The following is a 13,166-nucleotide window of genomic DNA, read 5'->3' as shown; positions in this document are numbered from 1 at the left end:
GTTGTTCCTCCTCCTGGGGTAATGTGGTGTGTACATGCTGCAGGTGCTGGTGGGGAGTGGATGGGGGGTTACTGTAATGTATGAGTCTTGCTCAAGCTTTAAAGCCTGCTTCCAGAGCCTGGCGGATAACAGCCATGTCTTGTGGCCCTGTGTGGTGGCTGGTTGTGCCCTATTCTGTTCTCCAAATTCATCACCCTGTTGGTAGGTCAATGGTGCTCATTTGAAAGGGCCTCGAACCCCAGTGTGGGTTCTTAATGCACTGCCTTTGGGGCACACCGTGAGATGTTGCTTCTCTGCAACTTTTTCTGACCCCATCCTATTTGTTTGAATTAGGTAGAGAGGGAACATGCTGTTGCATGTCATCTGTTCTTTTCTACAGTACTACTGAAACACACGATTTGTCTCTGGGCAGTAGGCTCTGGGCTGGCTTTTCTTATTTTATTTTCAACCAGCTTTGATTCTACAGGAGAGAATGGGACATAGAATTGGAAAATATGGCCCAGAATATTTGAATGCTTATTTCTCACAGGCTGCAAAACAGCTCTGTTCAAACTTGTAGAAAGCTTAGCTGATGGAAAACCAGAGACTCTTTTGGATATTACGTCTTTGCTGTGCTTGTTCTGTCTCAAGACTGGAGCTAGACTTCATCTGCTTCTCTTTCCAGGCATAAAATAACTATGGATCCACTTTATAACTGTCTCTCTGTATACCTACTGGCTAATTAAGAGATCCTTTCCTACTGCTTGAATGGGCCTTCAGCGAGGCAGTAGATGTAAAGGTCTAAAGTTTCCCAGTGACTTTGTCCCTTGAAATGTGCTCTCAGAAGGAAAGGTCAGGCTCTGAGGCATCTGGGCCTGAATGTCAGCGTTTCTCCTCCCACCAGCACCTCAGGGAAGGGCAGTAAACAAGCCCAAGGAACAGGGAGGCTATAAATAATGAGGCAGCAGCTGATCTGACGCTGGACGAATCTCTGAGTTGGTCAATTGCTATCTCTTGCCTGCTCTACACCCCTTCCCTAATGCTATGAGATTCTCTTGTCCTTTTCAAGTAGATAAAGGAGAGATCTGACAGTGACAAAACATAGTAAGGCTTAGTACTTAAAAATGATGGACTCCCTTACAAGGGTCAGGCTGGATATTAGGAAAAACTTCCTCTCAGGAAGGGTGGTGAGACAGTGGCACAGGCTGCCCAGGAAGGTGATGGAGTTACTGTCCCTGCAGGTGTTCAGAAACCATGGAGATGTGGCACTGAGGGATGTAGTGTTGGATTGATTGTTGGACTTGGTGATCTTAGTGGTGTTTTCCAACCTTAATGATTCTATCATCCTGATAGCAGTAACAAGGCAGACCATGCATGATTTCTCTATGCCTTTGCATTGGGTCTGCTGAGGTTTTTGGTTGTAATGGAGCAGTTTGATGTATATCATTAACTTCAGAAAAGTGTTTAATTTCTTAATAACTCCAAGAGGCAACTGTAACAAAGGCGTGAGCTCTTTGTTCTTTAATTAAATAGAAGAAGGTATCACGGACTTGGAGCTCCTGAATCCTAAGGGCAAGTCTAAAGCAGATGGAACAAGAACATCTCCCAAAGCAAACAACTGAACGATAGAGGAACAGAGCACTGCAAAAATCAGGGATTTATATTAAGTGAAGAGAGGTAAAATACAGTACTTACTGATGTGTAACTTGTTTCCATGTGTAATCACTTGCATGTTGGGTGCATCATGCTTTGTTTGCAAAATTAACAGATCATCATTCCTTCACGATCATTTCAGGTGCTGTTTTCTTCTGTTTTGTAGAGCCCTGTAGGTAAATTCAAAATGCTGTAAGAGGAAAAAAAATATTTACAGTAGCCAGTAAGTACAAGATATTTCTCAAAAATAAAGTGACTAGGTTTTGAAAGCGTGAGAAGTTCCATTGCCTAAAATAAGCGTGAAGATGGGCTATCAAATAACACCATTGCATACTCCTAGCTTTGGCACTGCAAAGTTTGGCATCTGAAGCACCTGAGAGGTGAAGGGCAGATGATGGTGAAGCTGCCAGGATAGATATTCTAGCAGGATTGCTCCAGGCAGTAAAACCATTTGGAGGCTTTTCAAGTTTACTGGTCAGATTTACTGTTTTGCAAAATACAGGGTTGCAAAATGCAGATTTGAAGTTGTGCTTTGAATGTTGCTGTCTCTGAAGAGGAAGAGCATGAGTTCTGGCTCTGTTACTGTTTGTTCCTGTGCTGTACTTAAAGGGTACAATCTTGGGAAGTGCTGTGCTGGGGAACAGAGGAGAAATGAGTTGGAGCTGAGGGACTGAACAGGCAGTGGTGAATTTTGGGTTGCGGGTTTCTGTGGAGTTTGACTCTTGTTGCACACACAAATAGGGCTGGGACAGCTCAAATGCATGGGGTTAAGCTTGGTATGTTTAATCTGGACTTTAAGTGTGGAAACATTGGTGAGATGTGCAAAAAAGGCAATCCTGAAAGCAAACTCTGTCTTATCCAGTATTTATCCTGCTGAGTCTTGTTGCTAATTCACCCCATGCGCTAGTGCATCTCTCACCTGTCTTCCAGTCACTCTGGTTTGAATGGAGAAAGTTGAGTATTTCCCACGATCATCAAATTTTGGCCCTTCTGTTGAGACCAGTTTTTGTAATAGCCATGTAGCTGCTGGTATTTTGAGGCTAGCACATTTCTTAGGAGTCACCTTCCGTTCTGATCCTTCCACAAAAAGTGTTAAAAGTGTTGGTCAATGAGACCGAATATCCCATGGTTTGGGAAGGTCTGGCTCACCCAGATTCTTCTCCTGAAGAGGAGCTTTGTTAACTTTCTTCCTCTTGTCCAGGGATTGTGGATGCTCCATCTCTGAGGCATTCAAAGTCTGATTGGATGGGGCCCTGGGCAGCCTGATCTATCCTGAACCTCCGATGACAGTGGGTTGGAACTAGATGAACTTCAAGGCCCCTTCCAACCTAAGCCATTTTATGATTCTCTTGCCTCCTTGCTGATGGTGAAATCATGCCCAGCTCTGCACTGACCCACAGGAGAACTTGAAGGAGGTGCTCAGTCCTTCATATAAATACTCTAATGCAATTAATTCTTCCTTGGCTGATGATTATAATGTTCTTTTAGAAATGCTAATGACCTTGTGCATATCCAACACTGAAAGCATTGCAGGGAGGAAAAAAAAGGACAATAAGAAACAAACAGAAGAAATCCTATGGGAATCCTAGGAAAAAATCATGTATTATGAGTAAGAAAACTTCAACAGAATTTGAAAATGCTTGATGACAGGTTGTACCCTGCTCTGCTACTGTCGCCATGAAGACAGATCAGTCTAATGAATTCATTCACAGCAGGTGTGAAGTATGCATGATGAACCATATGGATGATGCACAAGGTTGGCTTATGTTTGCATCTAATGCTCAAGGAGGAGGTCATCAGATCCACCTCTATTTCTTATGTGAGCATGCAGGGTTTCTGTTCTTGACAGGGTAAGATGGGGGCAAAAGCTCCCACTGGCTGAAGAGTTGACACGTTTGTGTCCTCCTTGAAGTGCTGATTGAGTTCCTCCCTACAGATGGAGGAGGGTGAACTGCAGAGTCGGGAAGACGGATGGAGGCACGTGTAGGTAATTTGGTCATTAATATGACAGCCTATTAGTTGCCTTTTATCCTCCTTGTTATACCTCTGAATCTTGGAGGCATCATGAAGCTACCAACAGGAGAATGTGTTGATACTATGAGGTGTCCCAGCCACCCTCTAGGATTCAGGGAGGTGATTCCACACCCTCACAAGTACTTGTTCTATCTTAATGAAATACCTTGTTTTGCATAAATGCCTGCAAGTTTTAGGGATTATAGTAGGTATGCATGGTGATGTTGGGTTAATGGTTGGACTAGATGATCTTAGTGGTCTTTTCCAACCTTACTGGTTCTATGAAATTCATATAGCCTGAAAACTTTCCCATGCCACTGCTGCCCTCATCATACACTTTCCTGACTGCTACAATTTCTTCTGGATAAGTAAATGAAAGTAGGTGTCAGGTGGCATCCAGAGGCTGGCTTCTGGATATCTGCTCTCAGCTTTCCTGTCATTTTGCCCCTCCTTCAAATCTGGACTTCAGAGCCTTCTCTCTGAAACACTTGGGGATGGAGCTGTAAGAAACATCTGGGTACTGGCATGCCTGCTGTCAGAGATGTGAGCCCTGCCCACATCCCTTCAAGATGGGAGAAGGAGAAACAACCTGTGGGATATTGAGGACTGAGATCCTTACCTTAAATGCCAAGCAAGGCATTACAGCAGCCCAAGAGAAGTGTGGCCTTTGCTCATCCTGTGTGAGTTGTGCTGCGCATTCCCCAGCATCCCGTCATCACTGGTAAAATGGCAGTAAGCTGCTGGTACTTAAATAGAGGAGCTGTTCTTAAAGTTTAAGGCTATTCTGATCTCTGCTTGACCTGCTGCTTAAAACAGATCATTGGACTTTCCTCAGGCACAGAAAATATTTATCTATACTATGTACTTTCTCTGAGGCTACTTAGTTGCTATCTGTTTTGCCTTCTTAGTGGCAACTGTTTCAATTAAATTGGAAAGAGCATTTCAGTGAAGGTAGGGCATCTGCTTTAACCTTGAGCTGATGATCAAAGCCCTCTGCAGAAATTCTTTCTCTGGGGTGGGAGAAAGAGGAGGAGAAACCTGGATAAGAATTTAGAGTCCCTTACCAAATGCCTTCTGTGATTCCCATTTACTGCCTGCCCTAAATCACAGTAAGAAGTGTCTAATTGACAGTGTCACAAGCCAGAAAAATAAACACCACATCCCTTCCCCAATGAGCTCAATCAGCATGTTTTCCTGGAAAACATCAAGAGTTCCAGTGTTGAAGTCTGTACACGTGGACAAGTGTGCCAAGAGTAGAATCATGCAAAAATATCAAAATTCTTTGTTTTGAAAGCATTCAAATAGGAGCTCAGAAGAGAAAAACAAACCTAGTGAAGAAGCATTTTAAAGGTGAGTAATGGAAAAATGCAAGTAAAATGCCTCTGCCTTGCACGTAGCCTCACTTTGGGTGACTTAACCATTTTCATGCCATTGAAAGTTTCTCTAACTCCTGCATGAAGATGCAAGTGCAGGGTGAGGGGCAATGCAGTTTGGAGGGAGACCTCAGGAGGACCTCTGGCCAGGCATGATTGGCTTTGATTTTTTTCGGCTTTTTGATTTTGCTCATGATCAGGAGTTGGTGAATAGGAGATTGATACTGAGAGTAAGATCACTCCTTTTTGATCCTAAATTACTTGTTCTATTTTGAGGATGTAATATTTACAAACTCTACAGCCTTTAATGAACATGAAGTTGGGCTACAGGCAGGACTTTGGGTTCTGAAGTCTGCAGAGGTTTCCAGCGGAAACTTGCCTGAGTTTGTCCTAGCCTCTGGCTCCAATTTGAGGAGTAATACTGTTGGTTTTGTACTTTCTCCCATGTTGAAATAATTGAGGTTTGAGGGCTTGTGCCTACTTCATGTGTAGTCTTAACACCATCCATGGTAGGTGAGGTGGTCTTCGAAGACTGATGTTTGCTGCACCCTCATCTAGTGAAATCCAATAGATTTTGCTAGAAAGGTGGATGCAAGAAATCTCCTCTTCCCTTTTCTGGTTAGTGCTGTGAGTAGGGACTGCTAGGTGGGTGGTGGCGGTTTCTTGTTGGCCATGATGGCTGTGGATAGAACTGGCATATGGCAGCAGGAGGTAAAATAATGAGTAGCCATATAGTATGTGTGGATGGCATGGAGTATGTGGCTAAGGCACAAATTAAATACTGAAGAGGGTTGTGGTTACATGCCAAAGCTGATGGTGAGATCCACAAAGAGAAGAAAGAATAAAGCACTGCAGTGGGCCTAGGAAACGAGCCTTACTTGTGAGCTAGGTGATAGCAGAGCAAAGGAAGAACAAAAGTATCAGATGAGCCTTTGCTCAGGGGGTGAATGGCACAGGTCCCCAGTCAGACCAGGCTGGCAATGGCAATGTAGCGCATAGCTCAGGGCAGCCAGGACAGAATGTGAGCATGGACATGAGCACTCCTGGTGGAGGAAACCCATAGGATGCCCAGGCATCCTTTAGGGACAGTAGCAAGCATCTGGGTGATGGGGGAGACAGTATAGATGTGCTACACAACATCAAGGTAAGTGCTCATCTGGAGCAACATGTCCACACCAGCACACACATGCATAAGAGATCAAAGAGTGTGCTTCAGAGACCGAAGTTTGCATATAAATTATTTTTCATTAGTCAGCATGTCTCCTGCATCTCTATGCCCATGGAGCTGCACAGTATGAAGCATGACAACAAAACCCCGTGCCTACAACCCAGTAACACTGTAGAAAGCCAAGAGCTGCTGCAGGTCCCAACACCTGGCTGCCTGTCCATCCCACAGCCTGTCAATGCCGATTTTGCTTTTATGCGGCTTTGTCAGCACTCCCTGGTTTGAGAAGCCTTAATGGAGATGCCCCGTTAGCAGCAAAAACAATACAGAAGGACAGATAAGTGAAGGAGGCTGGTGGTACCTTTGCCAGACAGGCTCTACAGCTGATATTAAAAGGAGAAATCGATGAGGGACTCCCTTCCAGTACCTCCTTGCTCTGCTGCCAGTTTGGGCAAATACGCTATTTCTTGGAGACATGCCCAACCAGTGGAGCACACGATGGGAACGAGCCAGTGCAAGATGGCAAAAAATGCACAGCAACGCCCAAAATGTGGCACGAAAGCTAGCTGGCTGCACTGGTGTTCGGGGAGATGCAGGCTGTGATTTCTGGTCACAGTCACCATGCGGGTGCTGCTGGGGCTCTGCCACCACCAGGCTCCTCCTGTCCAAAGCAGGGCACTGAGTACGGATGCAGACCTGACGGCACTGTCCCCTTCCCACCCAATGGGTAACACAAGCATCATTACAAGCCAGGCTGCAGGAGGCAGGGAGGGAATAAGGGGATTTTTGCTCGTGCAGGTTACCTGGTGCATGGGAGGCTGCAGCACCCTGCTCCACTTCTTTAAAAGCTGCTCTCTACATCCTCACTTGGGGAGTCCTTCCTGCAAGTGGCTGGGAAAGGAGAGGGCAGGAATCGATCTGTGAGCCGAGCCAAAAATATCACTTGTCCTGTAGCTCTGAAAGGTTTTCTCTGCTCTTACAGGCTGGGAGAAAGGGGTGCCCCATCTGCCAGGCACACTGTGGGCACGGTCTCTGTGGCAGGGACTGCCTGCCAAGGGGAGATGGGAGGAGGGGATGGGGGCTGAAGCTGCAAGAGGCAGTGAAATGGAAACCGTGACCTGCGGGTCGTGCAAAGTGCTGTGAGCCTTTGCTCATGTGTCTGTGCAGCTGATAAAGCCTCGCGTGCATTCGGGCTGCCCGTTGGGTCCTTCTGTGCATTTACAGGCTCCTGACCTCGTACTGGGATGACTGGGAGGTTCAGACACCCCAGGCTTGCTGTAGGATGTCCTTACTTAGATATTGCTTCTTTATCACAGTGAGAAAGCTCTGAGTGTGGTTTGAGGTCAGGCACGCTCTTGGGCAGTTCTCCTGCTCCATTGTTGTATTTTGGTCTTGGTTTCCTCCAACGCTAATGCTTGGCAAGACCCTTGGCAAGAGATGGGTGGGTGTCAACGCACACAACCTCATGTGCTATATACTGCTGACTTCTCATGCACCTTCTAAGCACTGTTGGATGTCCTTGAGCTCTCTACAGACTCTGAATAAAGTCACTCATGCTTCAAAGAAAAGCACCCTCACCTGGCTGGGGGTGCAGAAGTGGCTGCTTTGTACTAAGCTTGCGGAATGTAGTGTGCCACAACCATGTTTGAAGCAGCAGCCACGCACCATGGAGTTCCAACAGCCCTGCATATCATTTCTGAGGTGCCTTTGCCTCAGATACCCCTCTTTAAGCTTTGCTTGCCTAGTGGTAGCGTAAATATAGAAGCACGAACTCTGCTGTTTTTTTATCCAAACATGTCCCTCCCATCTATGCATCATGTGTGCAATCCCTCCAGCTGCTCCTATACATGGTATGACTTTTTTTTTCTTTCCACCCTTTCCCTCACTCCTTGCCCCACTCCCTTCCTTTCCCTGCCCATCGCGGGGGGCTGGGGGCCAATCGGCTCCTGCAGACGATCAAATGTCACTATAACTTGAGAGCAGCAGCACCCCAGGACGCCTGCAGATCCCAGCCCGTCCCCTCCACAGGGAGTTCCACGCCTGCCTCCGCACCTCCCGGTAAGTGGGACCCCAGTGGGAAACGTGGTGGGGCTGAGGTTTGGATGAGGGATGATCCCAAGGGGAGGGTTGGAGGTCTGGGAGGTGTGGGATCCTGTGTAGACTGAGTGTCCCCACTAAGGGAAGGGTGCTTTTCCTTACTGCATTTGATGGGCTATTGCACAAGATTGCTGTCACCTGTAGGGATCTGGGTTCGAGAGTGAGCAGTAGGGGAAGAGACACCTCCAAAGCCCAGGCTGGGAATGATGTGGCAGTGATGTTTAGAGTCAAGGAGGTATACACAGTGTTCAGGAAAACTCCTAGGCAGTAAGGTAGAAACACTGATGTGTCTCCAGAAGAAAGGGATGGCCAAGGTAGGGGAGGAGGAGGATGGAAGAGCAGTAATGCAGCCACTGAAAGCTTCCACTGCTTGCACAGAAAGAAGAAAATTAGGGAAGTAGTCTCTGCAGGAGGTAGATGAGTAAATTCAGCATGACTGTGGAATGTTTGCCATAAGTGTGGCTTCAAAGCCCAGTGCCTTGCTGGTTTGACTGCTGGTGTGGGTGGCATGGAGGATCTCCAGTGTGCTGGGGAGACTGCTAGGCACGGCACATGGGGACAGGATGGAGCAAGGGTAGGGGGCATTAGTTAAGCACAGCTGATCTCTCTATTTTAGCCTTGTTGCTTCTGGCTGCCTCTACACAACAAGTAGAAAACACCCAAAGATGAGGTGAAGGGTGTATTTTAGGGCAAGAATTGGTGTTTTGCTTTGTGTTGGCGGAGGACAGGGAGACAGGTGAGATCCACTACTCAGCCCCAGCAGTGAGAGAAGCACTTATTGGTGGAAAATACCAAGCAGTTCAGAAACAAATGAGGGGGCAGGTGAGAGGAAGAAATACATATAAACTTATACCTGTGTAGATAACATATTATTACAAAAATGGTATTAATGGGTGTGTTGAGTTTGCAGCAGCCCCTGTTAGAAAAGCATGGCTGTTTGGTGGATTGGACCTGCTTCTTGTCTGATTGCTGTTTCATTGCCCATGCACAGCCAATTTATTCCTCCCTCCCTTCTCCTGGAGTAGGGCTCCTGCCATCTTGTCTCCCTTTTGTGGCTGGTGGTGGGTTTTTTCCAAGGATGGGCTTGGGGTATAAGGGAGCCCATTCCTCCTCCCAGCTGGCAGGCAGGCAGGCACATTCCCAGCTGCTAAGATGTTTCTTAGGATGTGATGTCTCTGCTCCTTTGGTGGGGGACAGAAGTGTTTGGGGTCGAAGAGGACGAGCCGAGCTGGCCCCTGGCCATTTGGGGTTGAGGAGGAAGAGGGATTTTGCTCTGCCAGCTGGGAGGGCAAGCAATAAAACTGCCACATCCCTGTGTTTATTGGAAAAGCAAGTGAGCACGCGTGGCTTAATTTTTGAATGGAACAAGCACTAGGGCTTGAAGAACGTAAGCAAATAAAATTAGAAATGAAATGATTCAGGGTTTTTAGCTTGAATGAAATGCAAAAGGTAAGCTTTGTTTTCACCTGAAGGGGTGAGAGGAGGCAGGAAGCTCGGGCTGGCAAAGCTGTGTTTTGCTGTACTCCCAGATGGTGGGCATTATTAGCTGATTGATTTTATTACATCCTTAAACTTCAGTCAAGTCCAAACCCCATTTTTCTCTGCCGCTGTACAAACAAAAACCAGTTATTGCCTCAAGGTGCTAACAGCCTTAATCTCAGGCTGCGTTCACTGCGTGTAATGTAATTTCCACTGAAAGGCAATCCTGAGCCAGCTGGAGATTTTCCATTGCCGTCAGTGAAAATATATACACTGTTCTTAGTGGATTGCTTTCTTCAGTCCCTTTTGGAGATAACTACCGATCTTTTTTATTTGCTGCTTTGATGACACGGTCAGCTATGTGGACAGTGCAGGAATTGAAAATCGTTTCTTGTCTCATACATGGCTCTCAAGTTGCCAGGGTATTTTTTTCTTGCTATGTGGTTTTGTCCTTGTCTTGTTATTGATTTGTTTTATCCAGGGCCTGGAAAGCCCCTCTGGATTGGGGTAACTGGGTGTCAGAGATTTTGGTATTCTCATTTGGCTTTCCTAGCATGTGGGCAAATGCCATGCCAAGTCCCACTCGCTGTCACAGCACTTGGATTGACAAATATGGAAGAGCATAGGGGAGTACCAATGTGACAACCCTCAGCAAGAAGTCCTGAGAGCTAAATTGGAGAGTGGATGAGCTCATTCCAATGACTGTTAATAGCAAGCCTGATGGCAAAGCCTCCTGTAGACTTCAATTGCTTTGGATAGAACAGTATGCCCTGCATTACATGCCCACCCTGCACCAAACAGGCATTTTCATTTCCACGTCTAGGGCTCTCGGCCTATTTTTTTCTCCAGCACAGAGCAATATCACTCTTCGTGCCATGCAGTGAAATTGGAAGTTTAGTTCAAAGCTCTTCGGCCCCTCTTTTTATTTATTTATTGTTTTATTCCATCTTGGGAAGAATGAAATCTGCCTTTACAAATTAAAGCAGAGTGCATGGGAGGATTGGCCATTGCTTTGAGTCCTACAGACCACATACTTTGGTATAAGCTAACAGCTGGTCATTTGAAAGGTTCCCTCTTTGGGCCTTTGCCAGGACAATCTCTACTAACCCACTGCAGAAAGCAACATACTGTTAAGTGTTACTGCTATTAGCTCAAATAATTTTTGGAGGCTAAAGTGAGATTGCAAAGCTGTCATACTGCTAGTCCTCTGCAGACAGTGAGAGGAAGCTTTAATTCTGAAGACTGGATGGTCTAGATAAAGAGAGATGAGAAGTGGTGTTATACCTAAGCAAGCAGTTGGAACTCAATGATCTTTAGGGTCCCTTCCACCCTAAGCAATTCTGTGATTCTAAAAGCCTTTTGCAGAGCTGAAGTTACTCCAATATAGGAGTTGTGTCTGGTGGGGAGCAATCATAGCTACCAACTAAATACAGCTTTGCACCAAGAGATTGCAGGTCTTGTGTGTCCTAGCAGTAGGCCATCCTCCCATTTCTAACACAGCCATTGCTGGCATGATTTCCAGGGCAATGCTGAGTTCTTATAAATAATAATAAAGTATCTGGGGAGGTTGAAAATGCAGCCTGCTTAGAACATGAACTTTTAAATCCTGTTGGTGTCAATGAGTAGCATTAAAGAGTGGTGTTCAGGGTCACTGCTGGGGAATGGAAAGGATCCCTTATAGGGCAGAGTTGGAGCCTCTGGGATTACTGCCTTCCTCTGAAATAGAAAGCTTCTGAGCTGCAGTTGTTCCTTTTGAACTTAAATCAGTCCACCTGCTCCTTCAAGACATCTCTCATATATCAGCTGAGTAATGAAGTTGTGAAAGTCACGGTTTGGGTTTCCCAGCCAAGAGGAGCCTGGCTTTGTATTTTAAGACCTACTGCCAATTTGGAGGAAGTCTGGAGGGGCCCTGACTACCTCCTGCCCCCAGCTTCAGGGCAGACAGGACTTTTAGAAGGGTGGGAGCCTTGCACTGCAATATGCTTATACACAAGCCAGAGAAGAGTGGCTTGAGCCATGAATGGATTTGTCTCACATGCACTGTTAGATGTGTTGTAATAGGTATGACTGGCTGGGTTGACATAGGTTGCCTAACCATGCATTTGGCTAGTTTTTATCCTAAATTAATCACCAGCCCATTGTTCATGTATTAATCAACTACGTAAGCCAGACACTGTTACTTAATGCACTTAATGACAGTTTCTGCATGCTGACGATTAAATAGTTATCTCTGGATGAATCTGTGGAGTGGTTGGGTTTTTTATTACTACTGTATTTTCTAGCTTTGAGTAATGCTTAAAAGCTGGGATATTTCCATTTGTAGTAGCATAAAAGAAAGCAAAATTTCTCTGATCTTGCTGAAGTGATGGAAATGTCAGACAGGTGCAAGAGGGCAAGGCCTGTGCCCATCTCCCTGATCCTTGGAGGTTTTGTAACCCAAAGCCAGGTCCAGATTTTCCACCCCAAGGGTGGCTGCGTTGATGGGCACATCTTGCCAGCTGATCTTTCCCCTTTGCTACTTCTCCTTCTCATCTGACCTGGCTGGCAGGGGTCTGTAGCACTCCGAAAATGGCAGTGTTGATGGGGGATTGGCTGCTGTGTGGGAAAGCAGATGCCTGGCTTTTTTCGTCTTCAAATGTCAACCCATCTGCTCCTGCCTTGGAATTACTTAGGAAGCTTTCTTACTAATAACGCTTTTTTCTTCTTCTTTTCATCTTTTATCTAGAAACTCACTGCCAACATGTCTGATACCGAGGAAGTGTAAGTAGAGAGCGAGCTGCCTGCACGTTCATCTGTTCTGCTCCACAGAGTGCTCAAGGGCATTCCCATGGGGATGGGAGGCAGCTGTCACCCCATGCACAACCCCCAAAGCGTTGAGCAGCAGGGAAGGGGCTCCAAGTGTCAAAGGGTCTGTTGGAGTTCATGCAGCAGGGAAAGTCTTCCTGGCACCTTGACCCGACTCTACTTGTCCTTGGAGGCCATGGTGCTACTCATAATGGAGTCTGAATGAAATACAGAGTGGTGGAGTAACTGCTTTCTGCCCTGATGCAACAAAGTAATGTGTCCAAATGCAATGAGATCAGTTGGCATTTCTACGTCAGTAGGTAGAGAGGGGAGATTTAAGGCAATCACAGGGTCAGAGGCTTCAAGTGCTGACCTGCTGAGGTCAGTTAGCCTCTTCGTTTACTACAAGGCCATTAATTCCAGCCAACTCTTAAATAATAAACACAAAAAAATTTCCTAAGATGAAATTCAACACTTTTTAGAGCAACATCTATCCAAAATATTCCTTGCTTGGTCTCTTTTGGCTGTGCCCTATCCAACTCCATCAGGCATGGCAGGTTCAAGGTTTGGGTTTTGTGCTAGGTGACAGTGGTGCAGGAAAGGCTAGGGAGCAGAGGTGAGGA

The sequence above is a fragment of the Tetrao urogallus genome, assembly GCF_951394365.1.
Source record: "Tetrao urogallus genome assembly, chromosome: 6".
Classification (NCBI taxonomy): Eukaryota; Metazoa; Chordata; class Aves; order Galliformes; family Phasianidae; genus Tetrao; species Tetrao urogallus.
The sequence above is the reverse complement of the archived record's forward strand: the minus strand, read 5'-3'. Positions refer to the sequence as shown.